The sequence below is a fragment of the Capsicum annuum genome, chromosome 12, assembly GCF_002878395.1.
Source record: "Capsicum annuum cultivar UCD-10X-F1 chromosome 12, UCD10Xv1.1, whole genome shotgun sequence".
NCBI classification, from domain to species: domain Eukaryota; kingdom Viridiplantae; phylum Streptophyta; class Magnoliopsida; order Solanales; family Solanaceae; genus Capsicum; species Capsicum annuum.
Genome location: NC_061122.1, coordinates 144,640,574 through 144,660,929, shown reverse-complemented (window position 1 = coordinate 144,660,929; position 20,356 = coordinate 144,640,574).

Sequence of the window (20,356 nt, the reverse complement as noted above, 5' to 3'; positions counted from 1 at the left end):
GATAAAACCACAATTGAAAAACCTAAATCGATCGAAGTCACCTCCTCTTTAAAATCCTATAAGTTGTTTATTTCTTGGTGCTTCGAGTTGAATTTAAAGTAATTTAATGTCGAGTTTCTTGGTTTTTATGGGTCTTTTGTTTTTGTGTTTTAAGAGAAAAATTTTTAAAAAATCTGAACTGTTTTAACTTTCTACGTGTGATTTACGGAAAGCTAGGTCTAGGAATTTTGTTTGAGTCATGTTTGAAAATTGATACCGGTACTTCTTTGTGTGATTTGAAAATTTATTGTTTGGGTGAGATTTTTCCTTGTAGGTGTTTGTGGAGATTCTCCAACGACGCAACCTCTAAGGTCACGGAAAGAATATGTATTTGTGTGTGTGCTTGCACGTATAGTAGTCCCTCTATCCTAATTTATGTGCCACAGTTGAAATTTTGAAATTCAAATTTATAATTTTTTATGATAAATTTGGTTCAATATGGATATTTATCCAAGGAATGGAGAACATTATAGTTTAGAAGCGTTAAAGAATCAATTGAAGAAGGAGTTACACATACACCTTTCATAGAGTGCAATGTGGATTCACAAGGGAACCACCAATTATACCAAGTTTACTTTTGTGTCGACTCTTCTGCATCAAATTTTATTGACTATCCTATTTTTTCACATGGAGGAAAATGTAGTTCCAAGATTGAATTTTCTCCTTTCTCCTCAAATGATTGTGATGAATTTTAATTTTTTGTTTTAGCTAATTGATTCAACATGATCATATTCTTGATCTCCTTTGTTGTATTTGTAAGTGAAAATCTTCTGTATTTGTTCACTTGTACTAATAAAATTTTATTCCAATGTAAAACATAAACTGCATTGATTTGTACACTTTAACTTATTCATAATGGACTTTACATCTAGCTAAAAGAAAAGTGGTGAGGTGGAGAGAGGGGGAAGGGGTTCCAACCTGCTGTAATTTTAAGGAAAATCTTGAGCGTGATGTGAATTTATGAGGTTAACATTATGTAAGATAGAACAATTGTGAATACCATTAGAAGATTTGATAATTTAATCTTTAACTTGACTCTTGAAACCACCAACTGTATTGAAATAGTTTGTTTCTTTCTAGAATTCTATTTATGTATCTTACAAGCTTTCTATTAACTCGCAGTATATGAGTTATGTGTGAGTCTGAATATTGGTTATGCAGTGGTAGAGTAATTTCATGTGTTCTGCAGTGGGGAATATATCTGACTCTCCAAAGCTAATTCGAACAACATATTCCTAATACACCTGCATTCTTGAAATTAAGTTTTACCACTGGAAGCATACATATTGATCGTTGTCGTATTACTACATCAAGTCAAAGTAAAATAAATAAAGTGTCGAGATAGATTAAGTGAATTGCAGTTACATATAGATAATTTCTGCATATATATACATCCTTCTTAAGTTGGTAAGATATAGGCGCAGGGTAAAAAAAGCCATAAAAACACTGTGTTAATATGAATTAACCCTATTTGCTATATGTTCATGTTCAACATTAAAGTGAATGTATTTTATGTGGTTGTATACTGCTAGGCATTAAATATTGCGACTGATTCATTATGTTGCACAATTTTGCCAGAAGTTTTTGCTTATTCAATTTACTTGCCATGATCTATTCTTTGTTTTGTGTTGGTTGTGTTTGTTTCACACATAAATTATTTCTATCTTTAAATAATTGCTAATTATGAGGTCAAATTAGAGGTTGGCTTAAGAATGCATAGATTAATACAATAGAAGCGAGGAATTGCGATATGGTGAGTTCTGCTTTTCTAAATAATAAACATTTGGTTTTCCCAGAAAAATAGAACTCACTAAATCTTGAAGTTGAAGCTGAAGATTAATATTAGTCCATTAGTTACATTCATCCTTCCTATGTTTAGCATTGATGAAAAAAAAAATAGATTACGAGTGAGTTTTTTCTGTTAAATTAATGATGAGGACAATATTACTTTTTCCACGATTGATATGAATAAATAATATAATTATGAGTTTCTCCATTACTTAATGTGTCAAATATCATACTTTGTGTACAAGTGAGATGGTGACTATGAATGTCATATTCATCACGTGTTCTTCTGTTCATAGATGTCAAAAGATAAAAAGAAGACCACCATTTTTAGCTCATAATACCAGAAACGCCAATACTCAGTGGAAACTACTTCTAAAATCAACTTTAGAAGACGTGAGCTATATCAAAAACTTTTACCTGATAAAAAAAAGGCATTTTTATCGAGCCGACGATTAAAAAGGCTTGAATCAAGAAGTCACTGTGCAGGGGTATCATGTTCCCAAACTGGAGTTGAGTTGCATCCACAAACAACACTGATAATATATGAGCCATCTTTTGTTGCTACGAGAGGTTAGAAATGAGAAAAATATTATGCTCTTTTGGTGTCATCAATAGAAAAAAAATTCTCTTTTCCTTCAATTATAGTTAGACGCAATTTTCTAATGCTCACCATTCTGTAATTCCTACACTAGCTGATATATGCTCCACTCATGCCACAAAGCCTATCTCTGACAAACAAAAAACTACTGTTGGGTATTTCACTGTGTTTGAAGTTGGTAAGTGTCAATATTAACCTGTTATAGTAACAACTTTTTCTTTTTTAATATATATATTAACAAAAATGCTTTGTACATTAGGTTCAACGTCTACTGCGCCTCATGAACACCACGATTCACGCGCATTGGCTATTGCAGAGAAAGGTTTGTCGTGCTTCATTTTTCTACCAACTTTTGCTACTAATCACTATCAACGATAATACTATATGTTACTGTAACTAATTTGTATAAGTGCTTTCTTTAAACTATTTGCACATTATTTTCTAATCGTTTGTTATTTCAACATTAACTAATATATTTTCTAGTGATGGGACGATACTTAGCTTTGTCAAGGAAAAAGTTCCTATCAATCATTGCTGTCTTTGAACTTGGTAAATGTCAATAATACAATATCATAACTTGTTTTCTCTCTCTGTCTTTCAACATACATTAATAAAATGATTTGTTTATTAGGTTCAATATCCACTCCACCTCATGAACAATCAGACAAGGAGATATTGGCTACCATAAACATAGGTTCGTGTTCTCTCCAATCTTCTACCAATATTTACTGTTGATTGCTTTCTACCACTAATGTTATACGTTGCTGCAACTAAAATACATATGTTATAAATCAACAAGAACCAATTGAAACTTTAAACAATTGCCCAATAATTCGACTATTTTAAAAAAAAGTTCCAAACTGTAAATATTGTAATGCAAAAAAATTTGAGTATGAATCCCTCGCATTTTGTTGTAGCAATGGTACAATTACATTGACATCACATAGAATACCTGTTGAATTGTTGAATCTCTATTTAGAAAATACTGAAGAATCTAAGAACTTTCATACTTACCTTAGAAAGTATAATAACATATTCGCATTTACTTCACTTAGAGTAACGAAAAGGGACCATGGTATTTACACCTTTAGAGTACTAGGACAAATGTATCACTTTATTAATGATTTGATTCCATCACCTCAACAACCAAAAAATTTGCAGTTATATTTTTATGATGCTAATACGGAAAGACAGAATAGAATAGCTTCATCAGATATACTCAGAGAATCTGTTGTTGAGAAGTTAATAGATATACTAAAGATAAATCCTTATTGTGTTTTCTTAAAATCTTTAATACATATTCCATAACTATCAAACTTTTATATTGCATTAAATTGTGACTCAAAGTTAGATCAGCGAGTATGCAATTTATCGAGCGTATCAGAAGTGACAGCATTATGGCTAGAACAAGAAACAACTAATAATAATTTTACACCACATATTCAAATTTATACTCAAAGTAACAAAAGTCAATTAGTAAATTACTACTATGGCTTCTATGATCCTTTGCAATATCCATTTCTGTTTCCTTATCGACAAAATAGATGGCATTGTGGTATTCAAAAGATTGAACAACCAATGCATAAATCCAAAAAAAAAAAGATCTTGTTATAAAAACGATCAACTTCTAAGTTTGTCTAACATGTGTTCAATTGATGAACTACTTGATATGGAAGCTCAAATTCTACAAAACGAAAAACAAAGAATGAATACTATTTCGTGTCGAGAATACTATTGTTATAAAATCCAAATAAGCGATGATGAGGAAAATATTAATTTACATTCTGGGAGACTATTTCAACAATATTCTATCGATGAATTCATAAAGCTAGAAACTCAGAGATTAGATTTTGCTTTTTTAAATCAAGATTTATTCCGAGTTGATGTGCCACAAGGAATTATTGATATCCCAAAACTCAGCGAAAGAGAGGCTTCTAAGATAGGCAAAAAAAATTTCCTTCCATTAAGTTTCACAGATGATCCAAGAGATATGCATCGGCATTATATGGATGCTATTGCATTAGTGCAACATTTTGGAAGGTCTGATATATTTCTAACTATGACGTGTAATACCTCTGGGCCTGAAATAAAAGAACATATGCTCTCGACTGATGAAGCTCAAAATCGACCTGATTTAGTTAGTCGTGCATTCAGAGCTAAAGTTGAAGAAATGAAGACAAATATACTAAAAATAAACATATTTGGAAAGGTTGCAGCTTTTATGTACACTATAGAATTTTAAAAATGCTGATTACCTCATGCTCATTTTTTTGTTATACTCAATGATGACTATAAATTATTGACACCTGAGGCTTATGACAAATTTGTCTCTATTGAGATACCTGATCCTAAAGTCAATCCTTACTTATATAAACTTGTCATTAAACATATGATACATGGACCTTGTGGTCACTTGAATCCTACAAATTCATGTATGAAAAAAAAAGTGTGTAAATTTAAGTACCCCAAGAGTTTTGCTGACAATACATCGAAAGGCAAAAACGCTTATTCAATTTATTAAAAAAGAAACACTGGTAAGTTTGTGAAAGTTAGAGAGTATTCGCTAGATAACTCATGGGTTGTCTCTTACAATCCTTATCTATTGTGCAAATATAATTGTCATATAAATGTTGAAGTTTGTTCTGATATTAAAGTTGTCAAATATCTATATAAATATATCTATAAAGGACATGATAAAATTTCATTTCACTTACATAAAGAGAACGCAAATATAGAAATAGATGAGATTAAAGAATATCAATCAGCTAGATGAGTATCTCCACCAAAAGCTATGTGACGTATATTCGCATTTTCTATCAGTGAAATGACTCCAAGTGTTTATCACTTGCAACTACATCTTGAAGGACAACAATTTGTTTCTTTTAAAAAAATCGATAGTATAGATAGCATCTTAAAAATCCTATGCTTAAGAAAACTATGTTAACCGAGTTTTCTTAATGAACCAAATAAACAAACATGCTAAAGATCTTAACTTATTGTATAAATATTTCCCCCAACACTTTGTGTGGTCACCTAGCTATAAAATATGAACTCGATGAATACGCGGTAATGTTATCGGCCGTGTTGTAACTTGTCATCCAACGGTAGGAGAAAGATATTATCTTCGATTATTACTAATGAATGTAAAAGCACCAAAATCATATAGTGATCTTCTTAAAGTAAATGGAATATATTACAAAACTTTTAGAGAATCTTCTGAAAAGAAAAGGACTATTACATTGTGATAACAACGTAGTTGAATGTATATTAGAAGCTACATGTTATCAAATGCCTTATAGTTTAAGACGTTTATTTTCTACTATATTAGTATATTGTAACCCTAATAATCCAAAAGAATTATGGGAACAGTTTAAAGATTCAATGTCTGAAGACTTTAAGAATATAGGAACCATTATAACAAAAGATATCCACCTAGCAGTTTTAAACCATATCAATGATATATTACATTCTATGGGACGTGATATTAATTAGTTCAATCTTATTCCAGAAACCATCACCTCTTGGAAAATCGCAAATGAAACAAGAGACGTATATTTTGAGAGAAATATTATTGTGAGCGCTGAAGAATTATTATTACACAAAAAGATAAATACAGAATAAAAAAAGCATATGATACAATCAATCAGAGAATATTTAGCGATAAACCAGGGGCATTCTTTATAGATGGTCCTGGTGGAAGAAGTAAAATATTTTTATACTGTGCTTTATTAGCAACTGTTACATCTAAAGGATTCATAGCATTAGCAACAACAACTTCTGGCGTTGCTGCTTCTCTGCTTCCAGGAGGACGAACGGTCCATTCACGTTTTAAATTTTCAATTAATATTGATGAAAAATTCACTTGTAATATCAGCAAGCAGAGTTCATTAGCATCTTTAATTCATGATGCTAAATTAATTATACAGGATGAAATTTCAATAGTAAAAAAAACATGATTGAAGTATTTGATTCTTTTTGGAAAGATATAATGGATTCAAATGCATTGTTTGGTGAAAAAGTGACTGTGTTTGGAGAAGATTTTAGACAAACTCTACCTATGGTTCGAAGTGGAAAAAAAGAAGACTTCATTCGAGAAAGCATATTAAACTCAGAAATATGGAATCATCTTGAAAAACTACATCTATTCGAAAATATGTGTGCAAAAACTGACCCCTCTCTCTGTGAGTATCTAATGCGAATCGGAAATGAAAAAGAAAAAATAAATATCGATGACAAAATAAATATCCCAAGATGTTCATTGTTCCTTACACTACTGAAAAAGAATCACTAGATCTTTTATTCAAAATAGTATACCCCGATTTTCACAACTCTTTTCATGATTCTGCTTTTTTGACTTCTCGTGTTATTTTAACAACAAAAAATGACTTTGTTGACGAACTAAACGATAGACTTATAAACCAATTTTCTCAAGATGTCAAGAAATTTGTTTCGCTTGATGAAACTATTGAATCAAGTGATCAAAGTCAGTTTGAAGATTTTTTACATTCATTAAATCCTCCTGGTTTGCCTCCCTATAAACTAACATTAAAAGAAAATTTCCCTATTATTTTACTCAGAAATTTAAATTCTTGTGAAGATTTATACAATGGTACACGATTAATATGTTGTGATTTTAAGAATCGTGTCATAAGTGCTAAAATTGTCAATGACGATTTTAAGAATACACATGTATTTATTTCTAGAATATCATTATTATCTTCAGATGATGAAAAATTACCGATTTTATTTAAAAGAACACAATTTTCAATATGCCTATGTTTTGCTATGACAATAAATAAAGTTCAAGGACAAATATTAGATTATATTGGAATTTATTTGCGTGAGCCTGTATTCTCTCATGGTCAATTGTATGTGGCTTTATCGAGAGCAAAAAATTTAAACTATATAAAATTATTAATATGACAACTTACGGCTGATAGCAATGATGACCAGTCAACATATAATATAGTGTACTATGAAATCATTCAAAAAGCCTTTCTGTAACATCATACCATTTGCTAAGTTTAGGTATGTCAATTAAATCAGCCAATAGTAAATTAATTTGTCCACAATTATTACTGTGATCGCTTTATCATATTTTCATCCCTCTGTTCAATTTTATTCACTACATAATGGTTGCTTTTGTGATTTTTGAATTTTGTACTCTAATAGTTTCTTGAACTCTTATTGTACCTTACAAAATATCTTACTAAAGTTCTGGAAACAAATAAAACAAAAGGTCGAGACTATTGCAAAATGTTTCTTTTTGCCGACAAAGTGTTACCTCGGGTTTACTTGAAGCTTTCTAATAGATTTAAGTGTTATGAGAATTCTGAAGTTGAAAATTAATGTTAATTTTCGCTGTTAAAATTCAACATCAGGAGAGAAAAAAATGTCACAGTACTATTGTTGTTGTACAATTATTGATTTTCTTTGGGATGCCAAGTCCTCTAGGTTTCATGTTTTCTGTAATATTGTAATATTGTTCCTCATCAATTTTTTGGGATAAGTTACATATCTGCCTATGAACATTAATTTTCTCTGAGTGACGTTTTCCACAGGTTAGTTCGCTTTACTTTCTAAACATTTAATGAGTATTACTGTGTTACATGCTATTTGAACTGCATTTCTTCCTTAGCATTTTGGTGGTTCTCTCATGTTCATATGATGAAAAGACATACATTTTAAAGTATAGGTAAAATTTCTAAAAATTTAAATATCGAGAAGTAAAAAGTTCCACCAAAATTGGGATAAATGGAGAACATTTTATCACTTATGGGATAGAGTTGTTTATTAATGCGATCAGTTTCACTTTGCTGCCATGAAAATTTGGAATGTTCTAAGTTTGCATGTATATCACAGGAGCAAGAAAGGATGGAAAAAAGATGACTCCCAAAGTTTCCCAGTTCTGGTTCGAAAAATATGTTTAGTTCAGATACTATGAGCAATTCTTAAATATTTCATCAATTCATCCAAGGATAAAAGGTACAAGAGAGCTCTTGTTATGCTAATACTTTTGCATTACAAAGTAGTATTAAATGACCATATTAAATTTATGTTTTAGAAAATGAAGCACCATACGGGTTCGGAGAAACTGGATCCAGAAATAAAACCTTAAGTGAAGGCATTTCAAAGTTGGACATCATACGGAATGAGGTGAATCAGCCTTCTTTACAGCCAAGAAATGTCTAGGTGCAGTGTGATGATTTCCAGAAATAGAGACTTATAGCTTCTGTTCTTGCTGATCAAATTGAAGAAACAAACTGCAAATGGTACGTGGTTACTCATCATCTGCATCATTTAATCAGTAGCTTCTATTTAGTACGGCCAATATGGAGAGCTTTAATACTTATATGCGATGTTTCATTCTTTATGTGAGCTTTGATTCTTATATGCTATGTTTCATTCTTTATGAACTTAAGATAATGACCAGAAACTTTAGACAGGATTACATGCTGGATAGAGAAGAATTTGAAAATGTTTATAAAGGATATATTACTTAAGATTTGAGGGAAGGATTCCAACCAATTACAGTAGCTGCTAAGATTCATGATGGAAATAACAATTATCAGGGACATAGAGAATGGCTGGTAATTATCCTCATGAAAAATTCTCTATAAGCTTTTTAACTTTCCAGTCTGTTAGGCTGAAGTAATATTTCTGGGCCAACTTTCGCACCTAAATTTGGTAAAGTTGACTAGTTACTGTTGTGAAGCTGATCATCAAGTTCTTATATGCGAGTATATGGCTCAGGAAAATGTTGAGAACAATTTGATCTAGAGTAAGTGTGCTCAGTTCTTTTCTATGTGATACCTTAGATGTTCATTTTAATGATCCATAGTTGTGATAATGGATAGTTTCTCTAGACACACGAGGACATTAGGGAGAGCTTTTTTCTCAGGTAGTTGCACTAGATTCCCGAATATACTGACACTGCGTGTTATCTTTCAGGTATATTGTTAATATTTACTACTATTACCTTCATTAATAAACTTTTCTTTATTGTACATATGGTTTACTATTCAACTGTATAACTTAGCCATTTCTAATTAAGAATTCAAAGTTTAAAAGATGACATTTATATATAGAACTCGAAATAGGCTATAGTGATTCTAACACCATATTCAACTAATGTCGAAATCATGTTTCTCACTTAGGATACTGAATTTGGTTGATTGTTCGTCTTGTGATCGATATACAGAATTTCTCAAATGAAGAGTTTGTCCACATACCTCAGCGTCACTTAATCTGCAGGAAGTTTGGAATACAGGGGAGTGAGCTATGCACAAGATTGTGACATTCCAAGGTAAAAAAATAAAATCTTAATACTTTTTCCCCTTATTGTTCCCTCCCTTGATACATAAATAAATACTTAACTTGGCCTCATCTGGCAACTAAACACTCCAACTTTGAATCTAGACACCTCAATTAAGGAATGTGAAAATTAACAGTGGAGGTGTGCCAGTTAGTTTCAGCAACCTCTTGGCTGGAAAATGGACACGAAAATTGACATCAATTTAGTTATGAACTATCAATAACCAAATTTATGAATCATTAATAGCCAAAGAGAAATCATTCTTTTCTGCAAATTGGAACTTTTATAGTAGGCCTAACCTAAGGACCAAAATAGAGGTATCTATATGATCCAAATAGCACAAATAACACGATCACAGATGACTAATTCCTAAAACTAGCTCAAAACATTAGAAGCATACATTAAAACATATTAACTAGCATATCCTTTATGTTACTGATAAAACAGAAGGGTCTAATAGACATGTCCGGCAAAACTTTGTTTATTCCAAAAACTACTACTACATAACATAGTTCTTTTAAGTTGCTACTCACCAATGGATAAGTTCCAAAGGAAAATTGTCCTTTTTAAGCCCCGTAATGTTAAATGCTTTAGAGAAAGTGTCCTTCCATCTCTTCAACTCCACCGTGTAAGAAAAAATTATATCATCTGCAATGAATTGATCTAATATTTGATCAATGATGCCTGATACTTCTGATGCAGTTGCACGATAGAACACCGAGAAGAATTCATGTTCTTGGTTGTCAACGCACTCCATTATCTTAATGAGTTCCCACAAGCACTGTACAGTTGAATACTATGTATAACTCATTATTTGGTTCATGAGGATAAGGAAAGAATAGGCAGCAAACGAGTGCAGACCCTGCATATCGATACGATTAACAAATCTTCATCAAGATGGAGAGCGGTTGATATTCTGGTCTTAAACACTGCTCATTGGTGGAATTACCATAAAACTAATACAGGTAATCCATTTGGAAGAAATTCTCCCAGGGACTAATTTAAAGCTACTTTCAGTTTAATACTCCATCTGTTTCAATTTGTTTGTCTTAGTTTTGACAAGAAAGTAAACGTTCAGATCTTGTGGATTTAAAGTGCACTAGAGACCCACATTGATCGGGAGATGGGCTACCGGTCTCTTTACCACTTATAGTGATTCTTGTATAGTAGTTTATTGTATGATGATTAGCTTATTTGAATTGTGGATCTTTTTTCCTACAACAAAAAGTAGTCAACAACTAAGTTGTATTTGGTGCAAATATGCTGACACAATCGTATTGGCATCCTTGAATTATATCCAATAATCCACCAAATATTATTTTCATTTATTTTTTATCAGAGCTAATACTGCTGTTTTATCTGCGGCCATTTGATTCATAAGAGTGATGTTTATTATTTTGGTCGTATTCTTCTCGAGCTTCTCTCGGAAAGAAAATCGCTTGACAAATTCAGACCAACCCAACAACAGAACCTTCACATAACTGCAATGCCTTTACTTTAACGGTGGATTGATGAAATCGATTTCTTATTGCAATGCTTTTGTCAAAATCCAATGTAATTCTGACAGCGACTTACAAAATTGACAATTATGAATCATAGCAACGTCGCCATTATTGGACCCTAGCATGGGCTTCTACATCTAGTTTTATTAAGAAATTACATATGGGATATTTGGGACAAGCCTAGTAACCGGTGACTTTGAATTTTTGTCTTTAATAAAAAAAATATTTTTAAACATTAGCCTTTCTTTCCTTATATAAAATAGGTTCATTTTTGTCTCTCTATGTTTCAAATATTTTAAAACTTTTCATGCTCATTTATAACTTAATTTCTATTTTTATTTCTTATTTTTTATTTTTTTTAAATTTTTGCTTGATTTTTATTTTATTTTCTTGTTTTAATTCATTTGTCTCAACTTTTATTTTTTTTTACTTTTTTTTCTCAAATATTATCTATTTCATTTTTTTCCTTTTTAATGCATATATATCAACCTTTCTTTTATTTTTTGTTTTTATCATTTCTCATTTTTTCCTCAAACTTTATTTTTATTTTTTTATTCTCATGTTTGTTTTACTCAATCTTTATTTTTTATATTTTTTTATTCTTCTTTTTTTCTTAACTTTATTCTTTCCTTTTTTTTCTCTATTTTATTTTTCTTTTTTCTCAGCTTTTATTATATTTTGCTAATAAATAGAAAATTGGATAATCTACAAAGGAATTTTCTTTCTTTGACATAAAAGTAAATTTAAGGGCACGACTTGTTGTTTGAAAGTCCTTTGGAATGAGTTTTGTCTCTAAGACAAAAGTGATAGAACATTTCGTAAATTAGACATAGTGTGATAATGTCAAGTTTTACTCATGGGGCATAACTTATTACAAAATTCGTGAGTTAAGCCTTGCGGACTAAGCCTTGCCTCTAAGACAAAAATTATAGAATATCTCATAAATCAGGACAAGATGTGGTAGTATTAACACTTGCCCATGGGGCGTAACTTGTTGTTTGAAAGTCCTTGGACTAAGTCATGCCTCTAAAACAAGAGTTATGAAATATCTCATAAATTAAAACATAATGTGGCAGTGTCAACTCTTATCCATGGGGCATTACTTGTTGTTTAAAAGTCCTTGATTTATAAAAACATCCCATAAATCAAGAGACAATGTGGTAGTATCAACTTTTATCAATGCGTAATTTATTATTTAAAAGTCCTTCGACTAAGTTTTACCTTTAAGGCAATAGTTATGAAGCATCTCATAAATCAAAACATTATGTGGTAGTGTCAACTCTTACCCATGGGACGTAACTTATTGTTTGAAACTCTTAGAGTTAAGTATTGCCTCTAAGACATGATTTATAGAACATCTTATAAATTAAAACACAATGTGATAAAGTCATCTCTTGCCCATGAAGCATAAATTATTTCTTGAAAGCTCTTAGTCTAAGTCTTGTCTCTAACTCTAAGGGAAGATTATAGAGCATCTCACAAAATCAATATTATGGTAGTGTCAACTCTTGCCCATGGGGCATAACTTGATATTAGATGGTCTTTGGGCTATATTTTGCCTCTAAACAAAGTTATAAAGCATTTCATAAGTAAAAAGTACAATGTGATAGTGGTGACTCTTACTCAATATACGTAGCTTGTTGTTTAAAAATTGTTAAGATAAGTCAGTACCTCTACAACAAGAGCTGTAGAAGTTCTCATAAATCAAGACATAACGTAATAGTGTCAACTCTTGCCCCTGGGGCATAACTTGTTGTTTAAAAATCCTTGAGCTAAGTCTTGCGAATAAGGTATGAGTTGTAGAATATATCATAAATCAAAACACAATGTGATAGTGTCAACTCTTACCCATGAATGTAACTTCTTGTTTGACAATTCTAAATTTTGCTCTAAGGCAAGATTTATAAAACATATCATAAATCAAGATACAATGTAATAGTGTCAACTCTCGCTTATGGGGCGTAACTTGTTGTTTAAAAAAAAAATAATTAAAGTTGTGGAAAAAAAATAAAGAAACATATTTAAAAAAAATAAAAAGAAAAAAGAAAAAAAAAGATAGAGGTTGAGAGGATATAAAGAAAAAAAAGATTGGGAAAAAGAAAAAAGAAAAATAAAAATTGAGAAAAAGAAAAAATTTTAAAAAGTAGAAGTTGAGAGGAGAAAAGGGAAAAAAAGAAGGATTGAAAACAAAAAGAGGAAAAAAAAAATCAAAGTAAAATGAAAAAGAAAAAAAATAGAAGTTGAGAGGAGAAAAAGAAAAAGAAATATGGATTGAAAAAAAAAATTAAAAAAATTAAAAAATAAAAGTAAAATAAAAAAAAAGAAAAAAAAGTTGAAAGATAAATAAGTATGAAATTATTTAGCAATATTTGAGCTATAGAGGGGCAAATAGGTAATTGTTCTACATATCTATATCTATACTATATTAAAATTGTGAAGGGCCTTAGAAATATTGTTTGAACTTTTTACCTTCATTAAAAGTTTCTTTTTTAGACAAAATTATCTTTTCACTATTTTTCTAATATTTAAAATTAAAAATTAATTAAATATTTATAGTAAAAACTTTTCTTGTAAGAAATTATCAAAATCAACGACAACTAATACTTTTTTCATTAGTTTAAGAATTCTAAATCAATTAAAGTTAATTTTAAAAAGATTTGAAAAATCTGAAAATAAATACGAAAAAGTTAGATTAAGAAAAATATAATAAGTAACAAATTTTTAAAAGTTTTAAGTGTAATCAAAGATTTTCTAAACATCTAACTTTAAAAATAAGGAAGATTTTAAATATAGAAAAAAAAAACTAATTGTACTACAAATAAGATTCAAATCGATACATCTCTTAGCCTCTAGCAAGGAAAAGAGGTACTGCATTACAAACGCAAAACTGATGATCAAAGGCAGAGCTAGCCCTTTGACAGGGGTTCATTCAAAACCTCCTTCGACGAAAAAATCTACCATTTATATATGATTAAAATTATTTTTATGTATTTATAGTAGATATTGAACTCTATTCGACTAGATTTTCTTCAAATATTAAACCTTCTTAGTTTAAATTCTGGCTCCGCCTTTGATCCATTAACCACTTAAAACTTTTGATAGAAGAATATATGTGTGCTTACATTAAAGTATATATTATGTTTAAATTATTATATTAAAGTATGAAGGATCTTTAAACAGTGATTTAAAACTTTTTTCACTTCATTAAAAATCTGTGCAATGGATAAAATCATCTAATTTTAAATGATGAAAGTCTATATGTGCCATACATGTTTAAATTAGTTAAAAAAAAAAAAAAAAGAAGAAGAAGGAAGACTACCTTGGGACAAAAAATTAAAGCCAAGGCGTAGTTATGTAGTTTACCCTCACTCTCATCTCAATTTGATGGTGTTTGTTGCCTCGCGGACATTAAAGAAAACAAACATTGAATGGAGTGTGCATCCTCCGCAAAATATCCTTCTCATTGAACTGTTATGGGAAAAAGAAAATTACGTGAACAACAAGGAGGATGCTCGGGAAGCACGTAATGGCCCATAAGCTTCATCTTTTGAAAACTTACAGTTGTGCTTGACGACATAGATAACGAAGACCATTTGGATTAGCTAACCGGTGATCTTGGTTGGTTTGGCAATGGCAACAGAATTGGAGAACTAACACCTTTAGAATTTCTGACTTCAAAATGGATTTTGGAATTAGGGAATGACTTGGAAGATGGGAAAAATGAAGATAGCTGCATAATGCAGTCACACCAATTTTGGATCTCTACAAGAAGCTCCAAAAGCAGGTGGGAGATGTGTAGAATGAAAGTGGTGGTAATTGGAAACTGATCGTGAAGAATGAAGATGATGCAAGAAAGAGAAGAACGAACATTAAACTTCACTTACTACTTTACAATTGATGCTGGAAGAACAAAACTAGCACCTAAATCAAGGACATCGACATGGCTTCTTGGTCCAGCTGAGATGATAGATGATGTAACTGGTAGATGGAAGCTTTTATAGAAGCAGTCATCTGTTTTTTTTTTTTCCGACATTAAGAGGTAAAGCTTTCGAGATCCTGAGCATGGCAATAAACTCCAACAGGAAGCTGGGCATTTCAGCTAATGAAACTTGCCGTTCCTTTATAAGCTACACAACCTACTATTGCACTGAGTCTCCTGGCTTAGTTTGAATACCCAACACCAATGCATGTTGGTCTATTGGCGAGGTGATGACTGATCATTGTTGTATCTTGGTGCATGAGTGTTTCATTTTGTGTTAATCTGCAAAGTTAATTCAGTGCGTATGAATATTCCAAATGTTTACGTTGGTTCGTTGTCCATCAGTTTGTGGTAACTGACATCTAAGATGATCGTGTACAAATCTGTCATTGTGGATTACTGATTTCCTTTTAGTTTTTTCTCCTCTTCAAATTGTTGTAATTTAGGAATGAAAACCACATGGCAATAATGAAAATGCATGTCTAGTGGTGTATCTCCCTTTATGCCTTTTTTTATTCTAAATTCTAAAAGGCACAAATGAAGAAAGGCTAGCTTCCTGTATGCAATAATAGAAAACTATAGTACTTGTCTTAAAATTTGCAGCTATAATTTCAACCAATGTAGCTACTTTACAGTTTCAATCATGAACAGCAACAACATACCCAACGTAACAGAAAATTGTACTTTCTGTCATCTCTAGTATAATATTTGTGATTTTGAACAAGTCCAATGGACTAGGCATAAGACCCAGCCCCTAACCGTAGATCCAGAAAGGAAATACATGGAGGTGGGGAACAACGAATATTACCTCCTCATGATATGCTGCAGACTTAAGAGTTGAACATCCTCAACAATCCAGTCAATGCAATATTCATACAAATTAACAAAATAAGACTAGACAAGCACTAATGAGTACAAGAGAAGATGGGGTTAACCACTTCTTTCTTAGCAATGAAACTAAAATAAGCAAGCTAACAGTTTTGGTAATAAAATTTGAAACTTAGAAGCTGGTGGTGAGCAATAGATAAAGTCATAAGCGTAAGAGGTTGTAACATGGTAACTCAAAAAAGAAAATACATCACACCCTCCCCCCACCCAAATTCTCCACTCAACTTACTTTAGTACTTAAACTAAACTTCCGTTTATTTAACCCCTTAACATCTTTTAATTGTATTAATTTCACCCCTCAAGCTGACGTGGAATTTTAAAAAAAACTGCATTTTCCTTGTATATATATATATATATTAAAAGAGAATACTCTTTTCTTCTTCAATGCCCCCTTCACCTCTCATCCCCACCCCGCACACCTACACCCCACGCCCCACGCTCTTTTCTTCTCCAATACATCAACAAACAACAACACCCATTTTCTACACCCATTAATTCCTCCATTAACAACCTCAAACACATCCTCCAACAACACTTTCCTCCAAATTTTGTCATTTTCCTCCATTAATACATTCTCCAACGAAGAAATTGAAGACGCTAAATTGCTTCATTAATTCAGTTAGAAGAATAACAAATTTGAAAAAAAATCGTAACTTTTATTTTTAAAGTCCATTGTTCCTTCTTTATTCTTTATTTATGTCACTTTTAATAAAAAAAATAGTATTTTATTTCTGAAAATTATAATTGTTTACATTTTCAAGGGTGAATTTGGTGGTTGAAAATGTTGAGAGAGTTGGATTGAAGGTTGAGATGGTGTTTAATGGAGAAAAAATTTTAATTTGATGTTTTTGTTATTGTTCTCTAATGGTATTAATTAAGGAAAATGAAAAAAAATTAGAGGTGGAGGTGGGGGTTTGTTGGAAGAGGGGAAAGAAAAAGATGGGGGTGGGGTGGGGGCGAGTGGTTTGAAGAAGAAGGAAAATGAGGGGTGGGGATGGAGGAAAATTGAAATTGAAGGTGGGATGGGAGATTATTAATGGAGGAAAATAGAAAACAATGGAGGTGGGGTGGGTTTGATGGAGGAGGAGAGCTGGGGAAGAGGGGAGGGGGGAGGGATGGTTTAAAGAAAAAGAAAATGGGGTAGGAGGTTTTTATTTAATTTAATATATATATATATATATATAATATTTAAAAAGTACTTTTCTTGCGTGGTTTCGGTGTGGCGGTGATGTAACGTTGATGTGTCGGCGCGTGCGATGCACTCTCCATGGTGAGAGTGGTATTCAGTCTTGAAAGGTGAAATTTATTCACTTTAAAGATGTTAAGGGGGGTAAATAAACGGAAGTTTAGTTTAAGTGCTAAAGTAAGTTGAGTGGACAAGTTTGGCGGGGGGGGGGGGGGGGGTTATGATGTCTTTTCTCAAAAGAGAAAGGTCCCCTATCATGCATAAACAAGCGCTAAATAAGTGATTTTGGAGAGATTAAGCTTTCTGTAAAAGCAAATCCATCTGAATGGCATCAGATAATCCAAATGGTCCTCTAGATGTCCTAAATAAATGTGCCCCATCACCCTGCAAATCTAGGGCCAGAATAGCAGTTCACCTTCTGCAAATCTATATTTTAGTATGGCTTCACAAATTTAGCGGATAATCTATAATAACAATGGATTCTACGATTCCTAGGCACTAGTCTTTCAATTCCCACAACTTAAAAAGTTTGCTTCCTCTAATAAGCATAAGTAAATGAACACAAAGCATTACGTCCAGTACAGAAATGCCAATAAAGATGCTGCCCTTCAAGTATAATATTTGCCATGGCAAAGGTATTTCTGTCAAATTTGTACAGAGTGTCACTCAATGTTGAGAGTCTTGCCATTAAATAGAAACAAATATTACATCCCCAAAAATCCATTTTTCCTATCCCTAAAGATCAGTTACTCTATCCCTTTGAATCCACTATTGTATCTCTAATAATCTGCTATTCTATCTCTTTAGTTACTTGATCATATCTCTATAATTACAAATATACTACAATATATAATTACATTAATGTATACAATATTGACTATTAATTCATGATCTTTGAGTTGACCATTATGCTAACATTCCCCCTCAAATTCTTGTTGGTGGATCAAGAAGCATTAATTTTCCTACTAGAAACGGATGACGTTATCATGGCATGGATTTGGTAAACACACCAGCTATTTGAAGATCATTGAACACGTGTGGAAGAGTAACAAGTCTCTTATCTACAGCTTCTCGTATATAATGACAGTCTACTTTGATGTGTTTGGTCCTCTCATGATAAACCGGATAGTAGCAATCTAAATAGCACTTGTATTATCGACATGAAGAGGAGTCGGAGTAGATTGAGGAAATCAAATATCAACAACTAATCCATGAAGCCATAAAACCTCAGAGCAAGCAGTAGACATAGATCGATATTCGCCTCTATTGAAGATTTTGAGACATGATCTTGTTTTTTACTCTTCCAAGATATCAAGGAATCTCTAAGAAACATACACCAACCAATAACTGAACGACGGGTATCAGGACATTCCGCCCAGTCAAAATCACTACAAATTAATCCACGATTAGATGTTCCTAGGATATAATGAATGATATGAACATACAACCACCAAATAGAGATGACGGAGAGCTTGCATAAATTGACTAACTTGTTAAACTGCAAAAGAGATGTCAAATCGAGTACTAGTAAGGTAATTTAAGCTCCCAACTAATTGTCAAAACATATTTAGATCAGGGAAAGATCGTCTTCCTCACGATGATACTTTACATTCAATTCAAATGGAGTATCTATGGAGGAGGAATCTAGAAGATCAACCAAAGAAATCAAATCCTGAGCACATTTGTGTTGATTTAGAAACACACTTGAAGAATCACTATGACCTTCCAATCCCAAGAAATATGTAAGTGTACTAAGATCTTTCATATGAAAAGAATCCTTAAGCTGTTGTTGCAAGCTACTGATTAGTCAAGAATCACTTCATGTAATGATAATGTCATCTACATATACCAAAAGAAGAATACAGTCTGTAGATGTTTTTCGAAGAAACAAAGATAAGTCATATTTTCTCTACTCAAAAGAGAATTGTAGCAAAGTAGACCGAAATTTGTCAAACCAAGCTCTGGGGGGTTTTAATGCATACAAAGACCTCTTCAACTTACATACATCTATGTAGGCGATGAAAACAAACCTGATGGAGGTTTTATATAAATATCCTCTTTGAGATCACCATGAAGAAAAGCATTTTTGACATTCATTTGATGAAGAGTCTAGTTTTGTAAAGCAGTAATGGCAATAATAGTTCGCATCGTAGTCATTTTTTCTACCGCTACAAAAGTCTCCTCATAGTTCACACCATACTCTTGTTTGTTACCAAGAACAACCAACCAAGCTTTGTACCGATCAAGAGTTCCATTGGAATGAAGTTTAATTGAATAAACTCATTTACATTCAATTGGATGGACATTTGAAGGACATGAAACAATATCCCATGTGTTATTTTCTTTAAGAGTCAAAAGTTCTTCCTCAATTGATTTCTGCTAACATTTATGCTTGGAAGCTTGTGAGTAACAAGTTGGAACATAAATGGTGGATAAATTAGTGGAAAAGTCATACCAATTAGGAGTATGAGATACTCCGGTAGATCGCCGAGTAGACTCAAGAGGAGCATGACTTGAAGAATTCTCATATTCTAGTTGTGGAGAAGTTTCAGGTGGTTGATCAATATTGGGAGAGGGTAAAGTTGACCGCCGATGTTCATACACAAATCTAGGGATAAACTTCTTAGAAGAAGATAACAAATCCTCAAAAGTAGGAAGAAGAGAAGAAACAGGAGATGACTCAACATGAGTAGGAAAGAAATATTGATTCTCAAAGAAAACAACATTTCTAGAAACATAAAATTTATTAGAACATGGATCATAACAAAGAAAACCTTTCTGTGATATAACTCATAAAAACACATTTAGTAGATTAAACAGAAAGTTTATTGCGTTGAGAGGGATGAAGATGCACAAAACAAATACAATCAAATATATGGAAATTATCATAGTTAGGATTTTTGTGATAAAGACGAAAATATGGAGATTCAAGATTTAACACTTTAGATGGTAGCCTATTAATTAAGTAAACAACAGTAGACAAAGCTTCCACCCAATATTTAGATGGAACAGAGGACTCAATTAAAAAAGTATGAGTGACATCTAAAAGATGATGATTTTT